The following is a 25623-nucleotide window of genomic DNA, read 5'->3' on the forward strand; positions in this document are numbered from 1 at the left end:
AGTGCAGGTCCTCAAGACCTGGATTCTGCATCTTGACCCAAGCTATGTGTTCCCGCCCCCCAAGTTATCTCCGATTGGTAAATAAAGAGGGTGACAGCCAATAGCTGGGAAGAAGAGACATAGGTGGGGTTTAGGATTCCAGGGCTTGGGGTCAGAGGAGAACAATGAGGAGAGTAGAAGGTGAAGAGGAGAGAGAAGCCACCATGGGTTAGGTGAGTCATTCGAACACAGCCTAAAGGGCAGGCCAATTGGAGTTAAGAGCAGCCCAGATGAAACACGAAGTAGTAGCCTACAGTTATTGACAGGCAAGTAGATTCTAATAGCATAGAGCATAGATGTCTCTATGCCCAGCTCTCCTGCAAGGGTTATCGTAAATATAAAGGTTATGTGTGCTTATCCGGGAACTAAATGATCAAAAGCAAGGTAGAAGCCCCGAATCGGAATTAACAATTTCTACAACAGTTTTCCATGTATTTGCTATAGAAGTTGTATCACACGTATCCTATGGGAATTCGTGATACGATGTTTAAAGACTCGATAACATCGTTCTCCTAACTCTTTTGAACGTTTTGTTTTGCCCATTTCATCATTTTGTCTCCCTTATTATTGGATTCAGAAGTTTCCCAGAATTATTTATTTTTCTGACTTTTACATATGGGTATTTAGTAAGTAGCACTGATACAAAGCTACCCTCAGCTCTTATTTTAATGGACTGTATTAGAAGAAAATCTGTGGTCAGACTTTATGGAGACTGTATCAATATGCAAAGACTGGTGATAACATAAGCATCAACTCATCACAGAGAATTGTGACGTGGACAAATAATTATGCTGAAAGGCACCAACTGTATGTGTTGCCATGACAACGAAAGCTATTTGACATTCGTTTGAGGATGTTGTCAATAACTCACTTGTAATTTTTGACGACTCACAGAGCACCAATGCCATAATACACTGATTTATTTTGTGTTGTCAAAACAGATGAAAGCATATTTCATTTTAATCTGTGCCTGTTTCACACACAAAGAATATTAGTGATATATATGTATGATAGATACTGAAATTGTTATTCAAGTTTAATATTTATATAAACGACACGAACAATCAACATTTGACACAATAGTTAATCTTAAATTTAAGATGTATCTTTTACTTATATTCACCTTCCTAAAATTTTAACATGTTTTTCAAGATAAATTTGTGTGTTTTTACTAAAATATTCTTATCACCAGGCTTCCTGAAAAAAAAAAGTCTTATTTAAATGGACTTTAATATGGCAATGTTTCAGCTGTAGGGATACAACCCATTTATAGTTTTGTGGACTACAGTCTCCATTTTTCATTTATGCTGGTTATTTCTCTGGTGTTTTGAGGAACTATGACAGGAAGTTTTGTATGGCACAGCAAGAAATAAGAGCTCCACCTAGAGGCAGAGTCGCAGACTGAACGGTGGATCAAGAGTACAGCCTTGTGCCCCCGTGGGAATTACAGATTCCATTCCTTCGCAGTAGGTAAACTTAATATGACACCAACGGTGCTTTAATGTAACTAAAACAATGGCGTTCTACTGAGGAAAATGACCTAGGCTAAATTTTTCCATTAATTATAATATATTTACAAGAAGTTTAAGCACTTGAATTCTGCCGTGTGTTAGGGAGAATTTTAAAATTAAAATTTCAGGCGCGAGTGAGGGTGGTTTATACTGAAACGGTGCCATGGGTTGAAAGCCGTGGCGTGTTAAAGTTCCAGTGTTAAAATCCAAGGGCGCAATAGCCAAATTATAGATGATAGTATGGAGAATTTCAATCCATGGCGTAATGTAAACCAAGGGGATTCCAGCTATGTTCTTGTATTACATCGAGCTGAAATATAAGAGAAAACGAAAGATGAACAGTGCTCAACAGCCAGCGTCATATCTCTATTTTAAAAGGGTCGTGTATTCAGGTATCTGCTCCTGTAATTTAAAGTATTTAAAGATGAGTGACAGCAGGGTGGTCAGAAAGTGGCTCTGGAAGGTCAGGAAAAGATAAACTGTTCAACTTCAGGACTTGGCGTTTTATGATAGGCAAGAGTGTCCCCTGCATCATGGAACGATGATGTAAAAGAGTGAATCATGGATCACTAAAGAGTGAGGTAAATAGTAAAGGTGCAAGCTACAGGAGACATGGCTGGCCTCAAGCGGCATATCGAAGAAGAGAAAGAGTATTTGGAAGTGTGATTTTTAAGGATGATAATTTTAAAGAGTACATAGTCGGTTTAAGGACGAATTCTGGCATCCCACTGAGGTTGGAGTTGGCATGATGCTTGCCTCGTAGCTCATGCTGAGAAGAAAGGAAAGAGAAGCAGGCCACAGGGTTTCGCCCTGATGGTTTCCTGGAAGCTACTAAGCCTGGGGACAAATGTTCAGAAGACCGTCTGTAGACCTCCAGTCATACTCAACCATTGGTTCGACATTGTGAGGTGACAAGAAGAAACGTGAAGTATTATTGCTTCGTTCCGTTTTCTTACTCTTCAGAATATTAATATATATTTCGTTTCTCTAGAAACGAAGTAGTTAATTCCTGACCTTAGTTTTTACCCCCAGAGTCCTAATCTTGGTTAACATGACATTCCTGTACATTTTGAACTGGTTCCGTGACCTCTGTCTTTCCCTTTATTGGCACTTTGGAACTCTGCTGAACCTCTCTTGACATCCTACAGCAAGCAATCTGCTGTCGCTGGTTTTGATAAGCACCAGTCCTCACTGGATGAGTTGGTCTGTGATGGGATGGTCAGTAGCCATTCTGTTCAGAGGTGCAGCACTGCCTGTGTGTGCTCCTGTGTTTGGAGCTGCCATGACGACTGAGAATTGTTTTTTGTCTATGAATATCACCATGATTCAGTGCTAGAGGTTTATTTTCAAATCCTTTCATAGAAATGTATAGCGTAAATTAAACTCGCAGAAAATTACTATGGAATATTTTTTCTTTCTATATTTTCTTTTTACCTTTTTATTGGATTTTTTATTTTTTATTTTTTTATTAGATATAGTTCTTTATTTACACTTCAAATGTTATTCCCTTTCCCAGTTTCCTGTCCATGAGCCCCCATCCCTTCCCCCTCCTCCCCCACCATGAGGGTGTTTCCCCCCCAATCTACCCACTTACCACCTCTACTCCTGGATTTTTCATTTACATTTCAAATGTTATTCCCTTTCCCTGTTTCCTCATCCATAAGCCCCCTACCGCATCCCTCTTCCCCTTTTTTATGAGGATTTTTTTTAATGTTTCAATAGTCTTGATCTTAGAGGTGATATTTAGATTTAAAACTATTACTAACTTTTCAAATGTTCAAAATATCCAAATGCACATAAGTATCATTAATTTAATTGATAACAAAATATATGTATTCTTAGAGAAGCACAATTATCAACAATTTTATAACTCCATCTCATTCTCCAAATTACAGCATTTCAAAAATATTTAAAAATTTTAAGGTGCCATCTTCACTTAAAACCATTTTGCTATCATTAAAATTCTCTCAGATAGTATTTAAACTGTAGAGGATAAAGAGGTATTGTTAAAATTCAGTAAAGTTTATTTTGATTGTCTAGAAAAAAATGAAAGAGCAAACTGAATTAAGACATGTTAAATAGATTATAATATAGTAATAATGGTCTAAGTAAATAAGTAAATAAAATGAATTTGGTATTGTTTTGAATGTCTGCAGAGCTTTCTCCTCCAAATACTGATGCTGGAAGCATAAAAGTCACTCTTCTTTTCTAGTAGTGTTTTTGTTTCTGTTTTGTACTGAATACTGAAAAGAGCATGGGAGGGTTTGCCTTTGAGTGTACATAGGTATCATGCATGTGCAGGGCCTAAGGAGTCCAGAAAATAGTGTCAGATGCCCTGGCACTACAGTTGTGAACTGCTGAATGCTGAGGACCAAGTTCAAGTTCCCTGCAAGAGCAGCCAGGGCTCTTAATGTTTATGCTGCCTTTCCCTCCCTGTTTTCTCTTTTCGAAAGGAATTTAAGCTCAAAGGGAAAGTCGCTGTGGTTAGGAAATGGAAGATACTGAAGTAATAGGGATGAAGTGACATTTAATAGTTGGTAAAATTAGAACACAGACCTGTTGACTAAAGGGTAAAGGACGCACTGGTAACTGCATCCTGGGAAGAGAAACAAGTTGCTACTGATCTAAAACTGCTGTACTCTTTTATATAATCTAAGGTGTATTATTACTCGATAAACTTGGATGGCCTGAGGAAGCAGTTCGGAGAATCTCTATCTGCAGGGCTGACTGAAAGTACTTTGAGATTCTCCAGAGAGCTAAAAAATTCTAGGTTCTTCACGGACTCCTTAAAAAAAATGCCTTTAATCCCAGCACTTGGGAGATAAAGACAGGGCCATCTCTGAGTTTGAGGCCAGCCTGGTCTACTGAGTAAGTTCCAAGAGAGTGAAGGCTACAGAGAGAAATCCTAAACAAACAAAAATAAAAATAAAGGTACTGTGACAGTAGAATCTAATTTTAATCGTGGAATTTTATTACGAACACACACACACACACAAACACACACATACACACCATACACATACCACACACCACACCCCCCACACACATATTATATATATCTCACCACCACACACAGAGAGACATACATAGACACACACACAGACACACACATCACATATACCACAGACACACACCACACACACACACACACACATATACACACACAGCACACACAACACACAACACACAAACACACACACACCACACACACAACACACAAACACACACACAACACACACAACACAAACACACACACACACACCACACACAGACACACAGGCTATACAGTATCTTTATAAACCGAGTGAAAAGACAATGAAGCAGGTCACCTGTGGAACCCATGGTCGGCTTCTCCTGTCACATGCTCAACAACACAGGAAGTATGAAGACATAATTTACACACTGACAGTCTGTATCTTTTTGACGGCAATGCTGTTTGTCTTCTTATAGTGTGTCCATTAATTATAGGATACAATGTCCAATGACACAAAAATCTGTGTGATCGCTCTAAAATCATCCTTTATAAACTAACTTCATAGTCAGCCACCATTTAAGTATGTCTAAAAATAGTACATTCCACACGGTTTGAAATTGCTACAGTAAAGAGGGAGCCCATAAAAGTTATTGAATAAGGGAATGAAGAGTTGTCCTCGCAGCGGTGTAGGGCATAAAGTGGGCTCCTAGTACTCTGGCACGTGATGTAGTACTCTTTGGTGTCCATGGGAAATAACAGTGAGATACAGGACAGATTTAAATACAATTATCAAGAATACAGGAAAGGGGGCAGTTAGGACGAAATCCTTTTTTTTCTCCTTAATTCTCAAATTGTATTTTTAACTGCTGCTAGACTGCCTTTTAAACTGAAAACACAAAGTTAGTCATAAGCTACTGTGTGTAGGCCAGAAAAGAATATTCAGTGATAAAAAACAAAAGCCTATCAAACTTATTTACAAAACAATCAGTAGTAAGTAACTTGTTATGGCTAAGTCTGTTTGTGAGGGAGAAGGGTAACAATTCACATGAAAACAAAGACTAACCTTTTCATGATATCACTTTATTTGTACTATTCACTTTTTCATAAAACCAAAAATCAGCCACATGTTTTCGTTGGGAAATATTATTTTCTCAAATTAGAATTCTTCCAAGATAGTTTATGCTGCGTTTCCAAGACAGGCAGACATTCAGAGCTAAGGAAGGTCTAGATCTCACAGGTGCAATTTTCGGCATGTCACGCAGATTTTTCTTAAAGCAAATCTGTACATGTTTCTCGAAAATAGAGACAACTCATATTTCGTGCAATCTTTTCTTAGGAAAGAAGTACTTTATAGCATACAGTTCTTTTCAAGTAAACGTGTGCTAGTCAAGCATATTCTTTCAAGGCGACAGGGAACAGCTGGAAAAGTCGTGAAAAATCAAACCATTTGAAAATATTTTAATGCGAGTGATAATTTGTGTGGTCTTGTGGGAAAAAATGAGAAACAGAAGAAAAGAGAAAAATTTCCTGCCTCTTGATTCATCATCAAGTAGTTAATGAGACCTCTCCTGCAAACCCCTTTCATCAGTTTCATTTTGGGATGGGCTCAAAATAATGTGGTCATCAGCCACCTGTGTCTACCTGGAGTTATTGGTTGAATTTCATCATCCGCTCATGAAAATATCCAAGGGCCTGAGAGACTCAATGAGGCCTACACTTTTTCTTCACTTTCACCCTGCCACAAACATAAATGTTTTCCCACAGTGTCTCTGGACCACTTTCCTGCAAGAGGTTAGCTATTATTCCCATCTGGATATAACGTGCCATTTAGATATATATGGCCGTTGATGGTCTCTGAATAGCAGAAGTAGCTGCGGTCCTGAGACCAATGGCAAGTCTTCTCTGCGTTACAATTATAGAGCAGCCTGCTTCTTCGTCCTCTTTTGGTCTTTTTAAACTTTATGTTCCCTTTTGGTTTCAGTTCCCAGCTTCATTTCCACTTCTCCATCAGGTTTCACTGCTTCTCTCCTAGGTACCGGTTTATACTTTAGTGGTATTTCTTTTTCAGAACTTATTGCCATATAGGAAAATAAATATAGTTAAGGCAAATCCGGTCCAGTGGTGTTTGATTAGAATGTATCAGTTAACATAAATCTCAATACAACATAACGTAAAGCGTTCTTTATGGACGTTAGTTTTATACAAATGGTTAGGTCCATGTGTGCTCTTGCTGACAAATGTGTCAATTTTGATCTCTTATCTTTCCTAAACATCACTGCAAAACAAGGGAAACTACCTGGCTCAATTAAGTAAAAGTTAACTGAGTTATTGATAGTTAAGCATCTTGATGAATATAATTCTTCTTGTAGGTTCTATAAGAAAGACACACTGCACTTTAGGTAAGAGAATCTAAAGTTACTAAAATACACTGCAAAGCAGGCATAAATTAATTCTATCAGTTGTGAGGTTCTACTTAACACATAAATGCTATTATAAATTATAAATGCTATACGTACATACGTATACACACACACACACACACACACACACACACACACACACACACATATATAATCTTCTCAGTCCACGCAATGTTACCTGCAGTATGTGTTCACAGATGTTTAGCATGGATAACCATTCAGAGTGTTCTACCCTGTTGAAGAGCACACTCCTGCCCTCAGCTTTTCTCAGTTGCCTACAGTTCTTTGTATAGGGTTGAGGCCTTGGGGACATTTTTTGGTCTGCTTTTTCATATGCGTTGGTGTGCTCTTGTTCCTCTCACCTTTGGACAGTCATATTGGTGAGGATTTAACAGTGAGCAGTTAGCTAGATTTCCAGTACCTAAAGTGTTTTCCCTTTTTGAGTGGGTCTTGCCTCCAATTAGAAAGCTGTTGGTTACTGCCAAGGTGTGCATGCCACTACTGCACCCTTAGGATTGACATCATCCTGTGCTTGCTGTTGATGTGGTTCAGAGTTTATTGAAGAATTTTTTTTATCTCCCTTAGATAATGTGACTGAGGATTTCTGGAAGGAAGCCGTATGTGCAAAGATCGACTGACTAACTAAAATAGCAGTGATATAAAAGGGTTGGAATGTTGCAGGTCCAGAACCTGATTACCTTATCTTGAACTAGCATTAGTCCCCAAAGAATCATGTCTTTCCCCCTTCGGTTTTAGGATTAGCATTCTGTGATTAGTAGATAGAACCCTTTGGAAATCTATTGACTTAAGAGACATCTCACTTCTACCAGCTTAAAATGTCATCACACAACACTTGAGCCCTATGGGAGAGAGTCTCCCAACTCGCTGAAATGCCTTTGCAATGCATCCATGAATGTATTTTAGAATTGCTTTGATTTATGGATCCTGCCTCCATAAAACCTATAAAACTATTTCTCCTGGGGAATATAAAAATCGGAGGCAACTGAGATCCCTGTTTCTTGGGTCACAGTCATTCAGATTTGGCTGTAGGATAAACTGTATCACTTTGAGGTGAGAGCTTTGCTTTGCATTAACAATGTACCCATAAAAATTAGTGAGCATAGTTCTACCCATTAAAAATACTTATGAGTTAATGGATGTATATGAGCTAAGTGTTCTTATCAAAACACAAAAATTTACTGACGTGTTGGGAATTGAAAAAGAAGCAAAGGAATAATTTTGGGACCATACAGCAGAACATGAGTGGGATAGAACTGTAATTTATATCTCATATGCGTGAGCACAGCGTGGCGGCTGGTTAAAATACCTAATACTAGGTCTTCAATCAAGACCAAGCTGTTTGTCAGATGTAGCACTAAGTCTTCAATCACAGCTAAGCTGTTGTCAGGCTCCAAACTCAATAGCAAGAGTGGTAGCATAGTAAGGAATTTATGCATCTACTTTTGCGATTATCTGGATTTGTATAGCAAATTGATTTTTGTTATCTGATAATGCTTTCTTTTTTTCAGTCTAGAGCAACTGTCTTCTGAGCTATATAAACTAATTAGTCAAGCTAGATCAAAAAGTCGTATTGTATTGAATGTCAAAAAATTCAACATTAATTTTTTTTAACTTCTGCCTAAGAATCATTCCGAATGAGTCCTCTTGGATTCTAAGATACTGAAAAAAAATCTATGTGTGCAAAGACTGATTGACTCATTAGAACCACAGTGATACAGAGAGGTTGGAATGTTGCAGATCCAGAGCCTGATTACCTTACCCTGAACTAGGGCTACTCCTCAGAGAATCATTCCTTGCCTGAAAGTTCTGTTTCAGGATTAACAGTCTGTGTTCAGTGCATAAAATCCTTTCAAATAAAGGGATAGAAGAATAGTTTTACTTTTGCTCTGAAATAGTAAATCACAATTCTCTGGGCGCACGATTTTGTTGCATGTCCATCTGCTTCTCTCAGGCAGCTAGTGTGTAAAAGTAGTTGAGACAATATATACTGCTCTGAGAGAGAGAGAGAGAGAGAGAGAGAGAGAGAGAGAGAGAGAGAGAGAGAGAGAGAGTGTGTGTGTGTGTGTACTCCCACACATGCACTTAGGGTTTTACTGCTGTGAAGAGACACCATGACCAAGGCAACTTTTACAAGAACATTTAATTGGGGCTGTTTTACAAGTCCAGAGGCTCAGTCCATTATCATCATGGAAGGAAACATGGCAGCATCCAGACAGTCATGTGCTGGAGGAGCTGAGAGTTCTACCTCTCATTCCAAAGGCAGCTAAGAGAAGACTGACTTCTATGAAGCTAGGAAAAAGGTCTCAAAGCCCACCCTCAGAGTGATACACTTCCTTCAACAAGGCCACACCTAGTCCAACAAGGCCATACCTCCCTGGAGCAAACATTCAAACCACTGCAGTATGTGATCTACTGATACTTCAAATTAATGACTAGTTGTGACGATTGTTTCAAAAGTTTTACTCTCCTGTAAGTTTTACTCTCCTATAATATATATCATTCATACATTTCTGTTTTTGACTTTGAATAGACTTTCTATTGCATAGTCTATTTAAAGTGTTCCTTCTGAAGTCATTTTTCTTTTAAAGTTATGTTAAATAGTAAATAAAACATGATAATTTTATTTTTAATGGTACACCATACTTTGATATTTGTTGCTACTGGATAAACACTCTTCCCATGTGTTTCTCACTTATCTAGAAAAAAAATCTTTGTAAATCTGTTATTTTCCACAGAAGGCACTCTGCAATTGTTACATAAGGTAACATCACACTGCCATAGCCTTCTGGTATATCTTGCCCCTACTTAAATGTAACTCAGGAAACACTGGTCAATATTTTCCCTCCCAGTTCCACTCTCCCAAGCCACTCTCCCAGTTCTATTTTCAACTTCCTTGAAATAGATTTTATAAAATTCACACATTTGTGACAGCATGGAGTGCTTGTTTTTCTATGCCTGATTGATTTTCCTTGACTAAAGGATGGTAGCACCATAGCAAACAACAGAATTCTCTTCCCTTCCTGCGTTACTACTATTTAACTGAATAAATTTACAATTTACAATCTAAGAAGCTGTTGCTTAACTGCTGGGACACTTGAAGTGCTTCAACTTTGGTCTATTGTAAATTGTGCTGCAGTGAACACAAGAGCACTCATACCTCTGGCATAGGATTTCTTTCGGGTATATATCCATAGTGGGAAATACATACAAAATGAAAGCTCACATGTTGTATATGCCTCCATACTGTTTTTCAGGAAGGCTACTGTAATTTAAATTTACACCATCATTTGGTAGACTTTTTTTTCCCTTTACAGCCTTGCTAACACATTTATCTGTAATGGTTTTGAGAATAGCCTTTTAAATCACACACACACACACACACACACACACACACACACACACACACACACACATATATATATATTATACTTAATTTGTGTTTTGAAAGAGGGTTTTTCTGGGTTGCCCAGGCTATCCTGAAACAAACTCGTTAGACCAAGCTGGCCTTAAACTTAGAGGTCCTCCTGCCTCTGCCTCAGGAGTGCTTGGATTAAAGGGATGCACTGCCACTCTTTAGCTTATAAAAACCGAACAAATCAACAAGCAAATAAACAAGCAAACAAACAAACAAATAAATAAATAAATAAACAAATAAATAAATAAATGCATTTAAAACAAAAGGTCGTGAAACAAAGAGGCATGGAGCAGGTAAAAAGCTTTGTTCAGACATCCTGACAGACTGAGTTAAATTCCTAAAATCTATGATGATGGAAGGAAAAAAATGACTCTTCCAAATTGTGGAATGCATAAACCCAAACACATACACACACACACACACATGTGCGCACACACACACACATGCGCGCACACACGCACACACGCACATACACACAGACACACACACATGTACACACACACAGATACACACACAGCACACACATGCACACACACACAGATACACACACAGCACACACATGCACACACACACGCACACACACACACGCACGCACACACATGCACTTGCACACACATGCACACACACACATAGACACATACACGCACATGCACACACAGACACACATACACAGACACACGCACACGCACACATGCACGCACTCACTCAGAGGCCTGCAGGCACCAATATACACACCAATACACATCGATAACACTAATAGCTGTTCTGTTACAGAGCTGATGTCTCACTGAAGGCTTAACTTGCATGGCCCTGCAGCCTCATTTGTGTCATTTTTTGACAATATTTTTGAATATTACCTATTTTAATTGCTTTATTTTTTTTGTGTTGATTGTTCTTTTCATTTCCTGCTTTGAATATCAAGCTCTGTTGTGTGCACACATTGACAATACTTTATTTCACTTGAACTTTGTTTCTTGATGCTGTTTTTTTTTTTTCTTTTCCTGTAACAATTTTATTTTATTTTTTTAGATTCAGGTAATATCATTTACGTATTTTTCCCCCAGAATGATATTCTCAAGTCCCATCCATTTGCCTCCAAATTTCATGTCTTTGTTTTTAAAAGTTGAATAGTATTCCACTGTGTAGACTTACCATGTCCATTGTCCAGTTGAGAGACATCTAGGTTGTTTCCAGTTTCTGACTATTACAATTATTAGCTGCTATGGACACACCAGAGCATGTGTCCTTGTGATATGTTGGAGCATCTGTTGGGTAAATGCCAAGGAGTAGTATACTTAGGTCTTGAGGAAGAACTATTACCGATCTTCTCAGAAACCACCAAATTAATTTCCAAAGTGGTTACCTAAGTTTGCACTCCCACCAGCAATGAAGGAGCACGTCCCTTGTGCCACATCCTCAGACGCATGTGCTGTCACTCGAGGCTTTGATGTCAGCTATCCCACAGATCTAAGATGGAGTCCCAGAGTCGTTTTGATTTGTATTCCCCTGATGAGAAAAGATGTTGAACTTCTTTTAAAGTATTTCTCGGACATTAGAGATTCCTTGGTTGAGAATTTTGTGTTTAGTTCTATACCCAATTTTTAAATTGGGTTATTGGGTTGATGCCTAATTCTTGAGTGATTTTTATATTTTGGTCATTAGTCTTCTGTAGGCTACAGGGTTGATGAAGGACTTCACTGTTTGGTAGGCTGTCACTTTGGCCTACTGATGATGTCCTTAGCCTTGCAAAACTTTTCAGTTTCATGACTTCCCATTTATCGATTGCCAATCTTAGTGCCTGAGTCATTGGCATATTTCTTTTCAGGAATGTTTTTCCATTGTGACAACGATTTTAGGGCACGTCTCCAATTTCTCTTCTATTAGGTTTAGTGTGCCCAGTTTTTGTTGAGGTCTTTGATCTACTTAGAGTTTAGTTTTATGCAGCCTGATATATATGGATCTTCTACTGTTAGATGTGCACCATTTGTTGAAGATACTTTCATTTTTCCATTATATCATTTTGGCTTCTTATTCAAATATCAAGTGCCCTATATATATGTGAGTTTGTTTCTGTGTCTTTGCTTATATTATATTGATCAACCTGTCTGTTTTTATACCAATACCATGTAGCTTTCATTACTATTTTGCTGTAGCAAGGCTTGAATTTAGGGATGGTCATAACTCCAAAAGTTCTTTTATTTTACAGAATTGTTTTAGATATCTGAGGTTTTTCATATGAATCTGAGAATTGCTTTTTAAGTTTTGTAAAGAATTTAGTTGGAATTTCTATGGGAATTTCATTGATTTTGTGGACTGCTTTTCATAAGATGGCCATGTTTTACTATGTTAATTCTGCTGTTTCATGAGTGGAGAGATCTTTCAATCTTCTGACATCTTCCTCAGTTTGTCTCTTCAGAGTCTTGAGGTTCTGTGTTTTTCACTCCCATGTTTAGTTGTATCATGACATTTTATATTATTTGTTGCTATTTTAAAAGTGTTATTTCACCAATTTCTTCTTTCAGCCCGTATATCATTTGTGTAAAGGAGGGCTACTGCTTCCTTTCAAATATTGATTTTGTATCCAATTTTATTCAAGTTGTTTATCAGCTGTAGAAGTTCTCTGATGAGTTTTGGGGGACACTTATCTTTGTTATAATATCATCTATGAATAATGATACTTTTATTTATTCCATTTGATTTGTATGCCCTTGATCTCCTTTTGTGTATTTTTGCTGTAGCTAGAACTTCAAGTACTATATTGAGTAGAAAAGGAGAGAGTGGATAGCCTTGTTTTGTCCCTGATTTTAGTGGAATTGATTTACATTTCTCCCTGTTTAATTTGTTATTAGCTATTGGCTTTCTTATATTGCTTTTATTATATTTGGGTGTGTGCCTTGTAGCCATGATCTCTTCAACACTTTAACTATGAAGTGGTGTTGGATCTTGTCAAAGACTTCTTCAGCATCTACTGAGATGACCATGTGATTTTTTTCTTTCAGTTTATTTATATGGTAAATTATGTTGATGCATTTTCATGTATTGTACTCTCCTTGCATTTCTGGGATGAAGTCCTAATTGATTATGGTGGTTGACGTTTGAAATGTGTTCTTACCATTCTGGAAATCAGTCTGGAGGTTCCTCAGAAAATTGGACATTGAACTGCCTGAGGATCCAGCTATACCTCTCTTGGGCATATACCCAAAAGATGCCTCAACATATAAAAGAGACACGTGCTCCACTATGTTCATCGCAGCCTTATTTATAATAGCCAGAAACTGGAAAGAACCCAGATGCCCTTCAACAGAGGAATGGATACAGAAAATGTGGTACATCTACACAATGGAATACTACTCAGCTATCAAAAACAACGAGTTTATGAAATTCGTAGGCAAATGGTTGGAACTGGAAAATATCATCCTGAGTGAACTAACCCAATCACAGAAAGACATACATGGTATGCACTCATTGATAAGTGGCTATTAGCCCAAATGCTTGAATTACCCTAGATCCCTAGAACAAACGAAACTCAAGACGGATGATCAAAATGTGAATGCTTCACTCCTTCTTTAAATGAGGAAAAAGAATACCCTTGGCAGGGAATGGAGAGGCAAAGATTAAAACAGAGACTGAAGGAACACCCATTCAGAGCCTGTCCCACATTTGGCCCATACATATACAGCCACCCAATTGGACTAGATGGATGAAGCAAAGAAGTGCAGACCGACAGGAGCCGGATGTAGATCGCTCCTGAGAGACACAGCCAGAATACAGCAAATACAGAGGCGAATGCCAGCAGCAAACCACTGAACTGAGAATAGGTCCCCTATTGAAGGAATCAGAGAAAGAACTGGAAGAGCTTGAAGGGGCTCGAGACCCCAAAAGTACAACAATGCCAAGCAACCAGAGCTTCCAGGGACTAAGCCACTACCTAAAGACTATACATGGACTGACCCTGGACTCTGACCCCATAGGTAGCAATGAATATCCTAGTAAGAGCACCAGTGGAAGGGGAAGCCCTGGGTCCTGCTAAGACTGAACCCCCAGTGAACTAGTCTATGGGGGGAGGGCGGCAATGGTGGGAGGGTTGGGAGGGGAACACCCATAAGGAAGGGGAGGGGGGAGGGGGATGTTTGCCCGGAAACCGGGAAAGGGAATAACACTCGAAATGTATATAAGAAATACTCAAGTTAATAAAAAAAAAAAAAAAAAAAAAAAAAAAAAAAAAAAAGAAATGTGTTCTTAAACCTAGTAGGTGAGTATTTAGCATCCATATTCATAAGAGAAACAAATTTGAAATTCTTTTTGTTGAATATTTGTGTGGTTTAGGTATCAGTCAATTTTGGAGATGGTTCCTTGAGGTGCTGAGAAGAAGGTATATTCTTTTGCATTTGGGTGAAAATGTTTGTAGATATCTTTCTATCCATTTGATTCATAACCTTGGTTAGTTTCATTCTCTGTTTAGATTCTGTCTTGGTGACATATCTATTTGTGAGAATGGTGTGTTGAAGTCTCCCAGTATTAATGTGTGGGGTTCTGTGTGCAGTTTAAGCTTTAGTAATGTTTCTTTTATGATAAATGTGGGTACCCTTGAATTAGGGGCATATTGGTTGAGAATGAGTATTATCTTGGTGAATTTCTCCTCTGGTGAATATGAAGGGTCCTTCTCCAACTCTTTTCATTAATTTTGGCTGGAAATCTCTTGTATTAGATATTAGAGTGGCTTGTGTCTTGGGTCTGTTTGCTTGGAAAAATTCCTCTAACTCCTTACTCTGAGGTAATATCTATGTTTGTAACTGAGGTATGTTTCTTATTTGTTTTTGTTTCGGTTGTTTTTTATTCTTTGGGGTTTTTTATGGATAAATTATTTACTTTTCTTATAACAAAGTTAAATAGATTTAGAAATATTTCAATATATTATAAATAATATTATTGTTTTAATAACTAAATTTAATACTTCTCACTGTAAATTTGAAATATTCATTAACTTATGCAAGTCATCTTAAAAACTTATACCAGAAATACAAAGAACAATAAACTAGGCATTGTAAATAAATTGTACAAAGTTAAGTGAAGTTAGTTTGATGACACCATATTAACAAAAAAAGCATAGTAGAACCTCTGAGAGCTGAATCTTGTTTTGTTTTTTTTTTTTCTTTTTCTTTTTTTCGGAGCTGGGGACCGAACCCAGGGCCTTGCGCTTGCTAGGCAAGCGCTCTACCACTGAGCTAAATCCACAATCCCTTGTTTTTTTGTTTTTTTTTTTTAAATTATCACTAACTACAATAGTAATTGCCTTATCTGGAGATGTGTTTCTTGTATGCAGCGAAATAATGTATCCTGTTCTCACATTCTGTTTGTTAGCCTGTGTCTTTTTATTGTGGAATTGAGTTCATTGATAATGAGAGACATTAATGACAAATGACCCTTACTTTGTTAATTCCTATTATTTTGATGTTGGTGGTGTGTGTGTGTTTATTTCATGCTTTCCTTATCTTGTTTTTGCTTGTGAGTATTTCCTTATTTCTTGTATTTTCTTGTGTGTGGTTAACTTCCTTGAGTTTGAGATTACCTTTAGGTATGTTCTGTATGTCTGGACTAGTGGAAAGATCTTGTTTAAATTTGTTCTTGTCTTAGAATATCTTGTTTTCTCCATCTCTGGTGAATGAGAGGTGGGTTTTTGCTTTGTTATGGTTTTTTTGTTTGTTTCTTTGATTTTTTTTTTATTTTGGTATTTTAGTCTAGGTTGACATCTGTGGTTTCTTGTGGGCTATAAGACATCTGTCCTGGCCCCTCTAGCTTTTAAAGTTACTGCTGTGAAGTCAAGTATAATTCTGATAGGTCTGCCTTTGTGTGCTATTTGGCCTTTTTCTCTTGCAGCTTTTGATATTCTTATTCTTTCTTTGTTCTATAAGTTTTGTATTTTGGTTATTATATACCAGGAGAATTTCTTTTCTGGCCCAATCTATTTCCTGTTGTGTAAACTTCTAGTATGTAATTAGGCATCTCTTTCTTTAGGTTGTTGAAATTTTCTTGTATAATTTTGTTGAAAAATTTTCTAGTCCTTGGAATTGTGCATCTTCACCTTGTTCTATTTCTATTATTCTTAGCTTAGGTCTTTTCATAGTATCCAAGATTTCCTAGATGTTTCATGTCAGGGTTTGTTTTTTTTAGACTTCATATTTTCTTTGAGTGATGTATTTCTACTATTGTATCATCTATTCTTGATATTCTCTCTTCTATCTCCTGTATTCTGTTTGTGATGCTTATATGGTTTTTTTTGTTTGTTTTTTTGTTTTTGTTTTTGTTTTTGTTTTTGTTTTCCTGAACTGAGGACCGAACCCAGGACCTAGCGCTCTACCACTGAGCTAAATCCCCAACCCCTGATGCTTATACGTTGTTCCTCTTCTCTTCACTAGGTTTTTCCATCTCTAGAATTCCCTGAGATTGTGTCTTCTTTATTGTTTCTATTTCCATTTTCATATTTTAAACAGTTTGATTCATTTCCTTTTCCTGTTTAGTTGTATTTTGTTCTATAGTTTAAAGGAATTTCTTAGTTTCCTCTTTAAAGAAATCTACCTGTTTGACTGTATTTTACTGCATTTCATTGAGGGATTTATTTTCTCCTTAAAGGCATCAATCATCTTTTAAGGTTGTATATAAGGTCATTGTTGTGCGCTTTGGTTACTAGGATATCCAGGGCTTGCTGTAGTGGTATAGCTTTGCTGCAAAGGCACCATGTTGCTCTCACTCTTATTGTGTTGTTACTTTTGCCTTTAGTGTCTGCTTGTCCTGGGATGTTCCTGGTGTAGCATAAATTAGGAAAGTAGGCCTAATCTGGACTTTCCCCTTGCAGCATGCTTCCTGTAGGCAGCCTTGGAGTGGAAGTTCTTGGTATAATAGGCCTGAATGTTCCTTCTTAGGCAGGCCTACTGGAGGCAAACAGAGAAGTGGCTAGACAATGGAGATTGGGAGACAGCTGGGTGCACTCTAGGGGATGGACAGGGAATCTTGTTTATGTCTTTTTATTTTTCTGTGCTTTTCGATTACCATCTAAATCAAAACAAACCTAAAGTATTTGCCCATTGAATTGTATTAAAACATTTTTCTTAATTTATCATAGTATATATATACATATACATGGATATATATATATATATATATATATATATATGTGTGTGTGTGTGTGTGTGTATAACTGTATGTTGTTTTGTTTGTGCACTACACATACATGCACACACACATATTGCTAATTGTTGCCTAGAGTTCTATCATCCCCGAGTTTCAAAAGTAGTGAGTTTGTAGAACTAGAGTTTCATAAAGGTTGCTCATTGTCAGAGTCCAGATGTGCAGGGCGGGACGTGCCTGAGGGAGAGCCAGAGATAGGACTTGCCAAACCAGCTATCAGCCCCAAGGACACTGACCATCCGTAGCTACCCCCTCCCCTTCCTTCACCCCCCTGAGTGAGATGAGTCACCCTACCTGCCTGCCGAGCTGCTGGAGAGCACGTACTCCTTGCTGATGTAATTTCGCGCCGAAAGTAACTGTGCACCATTTGAATTGACCAATCATGTGTAACCGCGCGAATGCCCCTAACCTCCCCTATATAAACCCCCGAGTCTGGAGGCTCGGGGTCGATTCCTCTGTCTCCTGTGTGAGATACGTGTCGACCCGGGATCCCGCTAAGACCTGGGATCTCGTTAATAAAGCTACCTCTTGCTGTTACATCAAGAATGGCTCCTCGTGATTCCTGGGGGCACCCCACCCTGCGATCGGAGCGAGAGACGCGGCTCCCCGTTTTGGGGTACGCTCTTTCATTTGGGGGCTCGTCCGGGATCGGAGCGTGACCCCCGGAACCCCGAATGCCACTTGGAGGTACGTTAGTGTGAGTGCTGGAAAGCGGCCGCTGTGTGTGAGTGTGTGTGAATTAAGTCCTGTAGTCTGTGTTTTTCGGTACCGGTTTAAGGTCTTAGTGCACTGTCTGGGCAGATGAAGGATTCCTGCCCTGTGCACGAGAGTCTTAGCGCACTGTCTGGGCAGAAGAAGGTTTCCTGCCCTGTGCACGGGTGGAAGAAGGATTCCTGCCCCGTAGAAAGCTAGCTTGAGAGTGCACTGTCTGGGCAGAAGAAGGATTCCTGCCCTGTGCACGGGTGGAAGAAGGTTCCCCACCCCGAATAGGCGCCTGTGAGTAGATGAAGGATTCCTACTCTGAATAGTCTTTTTCTTTCTTTTTTCCTTTTTAGAAAGCGCACCGGGGGACGCCCCAATCGCGCAGGCTCTGGGACTCGTGAGAGACGTTCCACGAGCCAGCCTTTGTTGGGTCCTGGCTCTGGGACGCGTGAGAGACGTTCCACAAGCCGAATTTTGTCGGGAGGACCCGGCAACGGACAGTCAAAAAGATCTGACTGTGACTTGACTTCGGAGGTCGAGTTCGGCAGCCTATTTGAGTATAGGCACGGACAAGTGTGCTTAGATGTGTTAGTGTCTGTTGTCTGTATTCTATTCCTGTGTTTGGTATCCCAGAAGCAGCTAAGGTTAAGCTGCAGTTTGGGCCAGGTACTGAAGGTACCAGGCATCTGTGGAAATTGGTTATAGGATGCTTTGTCTTGGTCTTGTTTGTCTGGATTGTTTTCTGTGGTATTGTCCAGTGTTTTTTTGACTTTTTATTCGTGTTTGAATTTGGACTGACGACCGTGTTTAAAATCTTGAACCGACGACTGTGTTTGAAATCATGAAACTGTTTGCTTTGTTCGTTGAAGAGTTTTACTTGGTCCCCTTAATGCTTAGTGAGTAAGGAACTTAATTTTGTGGACCCCGCTCTAGTGGCGGTGTGTTGGTTGATAGCCAAAGTTAATTTTTAAAACAGTGTTTTATCTGTGCTTGTGCTCGCAGCCAGCTGAGATAAGCTAGAGAAGTGAGTAAATATTGCTTGGGAGCAAAGAATCTTAAAGGCGGAGTTTCAGCCGGTATGACACTTAGTGCGTAGCTGCCTAAAAGATCAGAAATGCTGTTAATAGGCTATAAAAAAAGGGACAGGCTGTGTTAGAAATGCTACAGGAAGAATAATCTAAAAAGGCTGAGAGCTAGGTGGGGCTATAAGGAAAACAAGAATAGGAAAGGAATTTCTGACATTTGCTCACAGTAGGAGAGCACTCATTTAGAGAAGTTCTTTAAGGAAGCCTGCCTTATCTGCTGTCTTTATTCCAAGGGAGGAGTCAGTCTCCAGCACTAAATTACTTGGCGGTGGCCAAGGTCAGGATTAATGTTTTCTTTTCCTTGGCCCCTTTAAACCCAGTGAGACAGTTTGGTAAAGGGCTACTACTGAGGTCCTGATAGCCCCAGGTGAACTGGTTACAATTCTTTTATCAGCCCCCTGGCATCTAGCACCCAGGTTCTAACCATCTCTCCATCCTTTTGTTATTAGTTGTTACTAGAAGCCTAGTGTCATTTGGAGGCTGGTTCTCTTGAGAGGCAAAGCCATGGAGCTGACACTGACCATGGCCTTTTTGTTCCAAGAAAGGCCTCCTGGTTTAGCTGTGTGACTAAATGCTGTTTGCCCTCTTCGGTAGACTCTATTCTCAAGATTCTCTTGTTTTCTCACCATCCCATTTGATATGCTTGTTAGTAACTGTTACAGGTCTTCTTTACCACCGAGGAAAGACGGAATCCTACTAGAGGCCAGAAAAAAAAAGGGTTCCAACACGCATAGAAGGCCCTCACTTCTGCCTGCTCTCTTCATACCCCTGAAGGTAGGGAGTGCTCCAGGTCTGCCCCCAGGCTCCAAGGGTGGGTCTCCTAGGGGCTGGAAAATGCCCCACCAATCTGGCTAAGATAAAGAAAAGATATGAAGAGAAAGTTACAGAAACTTGAAGGGTTAAGCTAAGTCACTGAGAGAGTTATTGTAAGTTGCAGAGAAAATAAGTTGATGCATGGTTCAGGGTCTGTGCAGAAAAGTGGACAGCACCTAATAGCTGTAGAAGAAGATGCAGAGAGACTGAAAAAAAAAAGAAAGAAAGAAAGAAAGAAAGAAAGAAAGAAAGAAAGAGGTAAAGAGTGCAGGAAGCTAGGGAAGAAAAGAGACAAAAAGAAGAGGAAATTAGAGAGCTAAAGAGATAAAAGGCGAGAGAGGAACATATACTGGCCACAGTAGTTAGGGAACCTAGGAAGATAGTACCTGGCAACAGAAGAGAATTCCTGGCTAAAGATCAGTGTGCCTAATGCAAAGAAAAAAGGACACTGGGTCAGGGACTGCCCAAGAAAGAACAAGAGGGGCCACTGGAGAGCTTCTTGGTCCTAGAGTGCTGGCTATGTACAGAGATAGAAGGGAAGTGTGGATGCAGGGACCCAATGCTCTGTGCTCCTATGCCCCCCTCCAGTGGGCCAATATCCAAAGACCTTGAGTGCAAGGGGCTACTGGCAACGAACAATACTTATGGACTGCCCGAAGAACAGTGGACCTTGGCGTGGGCCGGGTAACCCACCCACTAATTCATGGTCATCCCTGACTGCCCCTATCCCTTGCTCATGAGAAAATTGCTCTCCAAAATGGCTTGCGTGGGCTGAAATAGCTGGGTGAGGCCATGTGTATGCATATCTACAGACTGTGTATGTGGAGCTTAAGACCTGTCTCAGTGCACCAGTACCTGATGCTGGGGGATGTGTGACTTAGTCCTGATCTGCCTGGAACACATCACTCCTGCCAGCCGGGCATTAACAATTATCACCCAATCCAGGACTTAAACTGTGATAGAGTGGCTGATGTTTTGCCTTTGAATAGAGTGTCCCAAAAGATGGGACCACTGGTCAGCTGCCATGGACTAGATTCTCTACCGGTTGGGGATAATCTGGTCACCTTGCTACCCAATCCGGACCTGGAGCCACTGCAACATGAGTGTCAAGCACTGGCAGAAGCCCATGGATGGAGGAAAGACCTCTGCGACTGGTTGATTGACCCCTGCTGAAAGCCGAGGACCTTGTCCACAGACGGGAACAGTTCTCTTCATGAATGAAGGTCAGAGACAAGTGGGTGCTGCCATGGTGGACAACACAATGTTATCTGGGATGGCTGAACCTCTACCCCCCCCCAGTACATCAGCACTGCAGATGCCTTTACCATCTCTTGGATGCCCTAGTGAAGCCAACAACTGTGAGTACTATTCATTGCTCAGGATATCAGGAGGGAAGAGATTCAGTGACATGGGGCAATAACGAAGCAGATAAAGTGGCTCGAAAAATGGTTATGCAGGAGCCCATCCTGGTTGCAGGCCTGCAAGAGACAGCCACTGGGAACTGGGATCGGACTAAGGGATGGCCTCACTTAGAAAAGGCCCAAATTGCTTAAAAGATAAAGGACAATGGCACGCTTGAGGGGAAAGCTATACTCCCCCAGAGAACAAAGAAAAGACTCACTTTGCCAAATACAGAAATGGACTCATTTAGGAGATAAAAAGTTTGTCCAAGTAGTTAAGGTATATGTAACAGACTTTAAGATTTTAGCCAGAGAGACAGTAGAAAGTATAAGGTATGTCAATAAGTGAATGCTTAGCAAGCAAACAGGGCAAAGAGACCTAGAGAGTTTAGTGAAAAGTCGAAGTGAACTTCACTGAGATAAAACCAGAAAAATATAATCACAAGTATCTCCTAGTGCTTGTAGATACTTTTTCAGGAATAGATAGAAGCTTTCCTCACCAAATGAGAGACGGCCTCTGCAATCATCAAGAAGATACTGGAAGAAATCTTCCCCGGATTTGGAATGCCCAAGGTAATCTGGCCAGACAAAGGCCCTACTTTCATTGCCAAGGTAAGCCAGGGTGTGGCCAAGTATTTAGAGGTCAATTGGAAATTACATTGTATTTACAGACCTCAAAGTTCAGGACAGGTAGAGTAAATAAATAAAATTTTAAAAGAGACCCTGACCAAATTAAATTAACCATGGAGACTGGCACAGACTGGGTGACACTCCTTCCCTTTTGCTCTCTTCAGAGCAAGAAATACCCCTTCCAGATTCAGCCTTACCCCCTTTGAGATCTTATATGGGGCCTCAGCCCCCCTGACTGTATTAGATGATGTTACTGAACCAACATGTCATAGTGCCATAGTAATAATGATTTGTGTGCCAGGCTAAAAGACCTACAGGTGATACAGAAAGAAATCTGCTCACAGCTGACAGCAGCCTATGCCCCGGAGACCCCTGAGACATCCCATCAGTTCCAGGTTGCAGCTACACTGAGTCCAGACACTCGAGCCTCGCTGGAAAGGACCGTACCTGGTGCTGCTGACCACCCTGACAGCTGTCAATTCTCAGCCCTCACCAGCCGTGTACTAGCTGTTGGGGCTGAGAGCTGGGACCTAGAGGGAAACTCAGTCATGTTTGTCCTGGGTTCTATCAAGATAGGTGTGGGATAGGCTTGATTTCCATTACAAATGATGTAACATTGCATATGTTAGTACTCTTAACACTTCTTGGGACTGTGCCTCAGGGATCACAGTCCGTATAAGCTTAGAAGTTCTAAAAGCTAGTCATGACCTTGGTGGATAGGCTTGGATAGTGTCCAGGTTAGAATCCTCATGTTAAGACTACAATACCAAGCTGTTATGCTAGATGAAGCTGAGTTCTCCATGAAGTTCTAGGATTAGAACTATTAACAAAAAAAAAGAATTGGGGAATGTAGAACTAGAGTTTCATAAAGGTTACTCATTGTCAGAGCCCGAATGTGCAGAACTAGAGTTTCATAAAGGTTGCTCATTGTCAGAGTCCAGATGTGCAGGGCGGGACGTGCCTGAGGGAGAGCCAGAGATAGGACTTGCCAAACCAGCTATCAGCCCCAAGGACACTGACCATCCGTAGCTACCCCCTCCCCTTCCTTCACCCCCCTGAGTGAGATGAGTCACCCTACCTGCCTGCCGAGCTGCTGGAGAGCACGTACTCCTTGCTGATGTAATTTCGCGCCGAAAGTAACTGTGCACCATTTGAATTGACCAATCATGTGTAACCGCGCGAATGCCCCTAACCTCCCCTATATAAACCCCCGAGTCTGGAGGCTCGGGGTCGATTCCTCTGTCTCCTGTGTGAGATACGTGTCGACCCGGGATCCCGCTAAGACCTGGGATCTCGTTAATAAAGCTACCTCTTGCTGTTACATCAAGAATGGCTCCTCGTGATTCCTGGGGGCACCCCACCCTGCGATCGGAGCGAGAGACGCGGCTCCCCGTTTTGGGGTACGCTCTTTCATTTGGGGGCTCGTCCGGGATCGGAGCGTGACCCCCGGAACCCCGAATGCCACTTGGAGGTACGTTAGTGTGAGTGCTGGAAAGCGGCCGCTGTGTGTGAGTGTGTGTGAATTAAGTCCTGTAGTCTGTGTTTTTCGGTACCGGTTTAAGGTCTTAGTGCACTGTCTGGGCAGATGAAGGATTCCTGCCCTGTGCACGAGAGTCTTAGCGCACTGTCTGGGCAGAAGAAGGTTTCCTGCCCTGTGCACGGGTGGAAGAAGGATTCCTGCCCCGTAGAAAGCTAGCTTGAGAGTGCACTGTCTGGGCAGAAGAAGGATTCCTGCCCTGTGCACGGGTGGAAGAAGGTTCCCCACCCCGAATAGGCGCCTGTGAGTAGATGAAGGATTCCTACTCTGAATAGTCTTTTTCTTTCTTTTTTCCTTTTTAGAAAGCGCACCGGGGGACGCCCCAATCGCGCAGGCTCTGGGACTCGTGAGAGACGTTCCACGAGCCAGCCTTTGTTGGGTCCTGGCTCTGGGACGCGTGAGAGACGTTCCACAAGCCGAATTTTGTCGGGAGGACCCGGCAACGGACAGTCAAAAAGATCTGACTGTGACTTGACTTCGGAGGTCGAGTTCGGCAGCCTATTTGAGTATAGGCACGGACAAGTGTGCTTAGATGTGTTAGTGTCTGTTGTCTGTATTCTATTCCTGTGTTTGGTATCCCAGAAGCAGCTAAGGTTAAGCTGCAGTTTGGGCCAGGTACTGAAGGTACCAGGCATCTGTGGAAATTGGTTATAGGATGCTTTGTCTTGGTCTTGTTTGTCTGGATTGTTTTCTGTGGTATTGTCCAGTGTTTTTTTGACTTTTTATTCGTGTTTGAATTTGGACTGACGACCGTGTTTAAAATCTTGAACCGACGACTGTGTTTGAAATCATGAAACTGTTTGCTTTGTTCGTTGAAGAGTTTTACTTGGTCCCCTTAATGCTTAGTGAGTAAGGAACTTAATTTTGTGGACCCCGCTCTAGTGGCGGTGTGTTGGTTGATAGCCAAAGTTAATTTTTAAAACAGTGTTTTATCTGTGCTTGTGCTCGCAGCCAGCTGAGATAAGCTAGAGAAGTGAGTAAATATTGCTTGGGAGCAAAGAATCTTAAAGGCGGAGTTTCAGCCGGTATGACACTTAGTGCGTAGCTGCCTAAAAGATCAGAAATGCTGTTAATAGGCTATAAAAAAAGGGACAGGCTGTGTTAGAAATGCTACAGGAAGAATAATCTAAAAAGGCTGAGAGCTAGGTGGGGCTATAAGGAAAACAAGAATAGGAAAGGAATTTCTGACATTTGCTCACAGTAGGAGAGCACTCATTTAGAGAAGTTCTTTAAGGAAGCCTGCCTTATCTGCTGTCTTTATTCCAAGGGAGGAGTCAGTCTCCAGCACTAAATTACTTGGCGGTGGCCAAGGTCAGGATTAATGTTTTCTTTTCCTTGGCCCCTTTAAACCCAGTGAGACAGTTTGGTAAAGGGCTACTACTGAGGTCCTGATAGCCCCAGGTGAACTGGTTACAATTCTTTTATCAGCCCCCTGGCATCTAGCACCCAGGTTCTAACCATCTCTCCATCCTTTTGTTATTAGTTGTTACTAGAAGCCTAGTGTCATTTGGAGGCTGGTTCTCTTGAGAGGCAAAGCCATGGAGCTGACACTGACCATGGCCTTTTTGTTCCAAGAAAGGCCTCCTGGTTTAGCTGTGTGACTAAATGCTGTTTGCCCTCTTCGGTAGACTCTATTCTCAAGATTCTCTTGTTTTCTCACCATCCCATTTGATATGCTTGTTAGTAACTGTTACAGGTCTTCTTTACCACCGAGGAAAGACGGAATCCTACTAGAGGCCAGAAAAAAAAAGGGTTCCAACACGCATAGAAGGCCCTCACTTCTGCCTGCTCTCTTCATACCCCTGAAGGTAGGGAGTGCTCCAGGTCTGCCCCCAGGCTCCAAGGGTGGGTCTCCTAGGGGCTGGAAAATGCCCCACCAATCTGGCTAAGA

The sequence above is a fragment of the Rattus norvegicus genome, chromosome 9 (assembly GCF_021556685.1).
Source record: "Rattus norvegicus strain SHRSP/BbbUtx chromosome 9, alternate assembly SHRSP_T2T, whole genome shotgun sequence".
Taxonomy (NCBI): domain Eukaryota; kingdom Metazoa; phylum Chordata; class Mammalia; order Rodentia; family Muridae; genus Rattus; species Rattus norvegicus.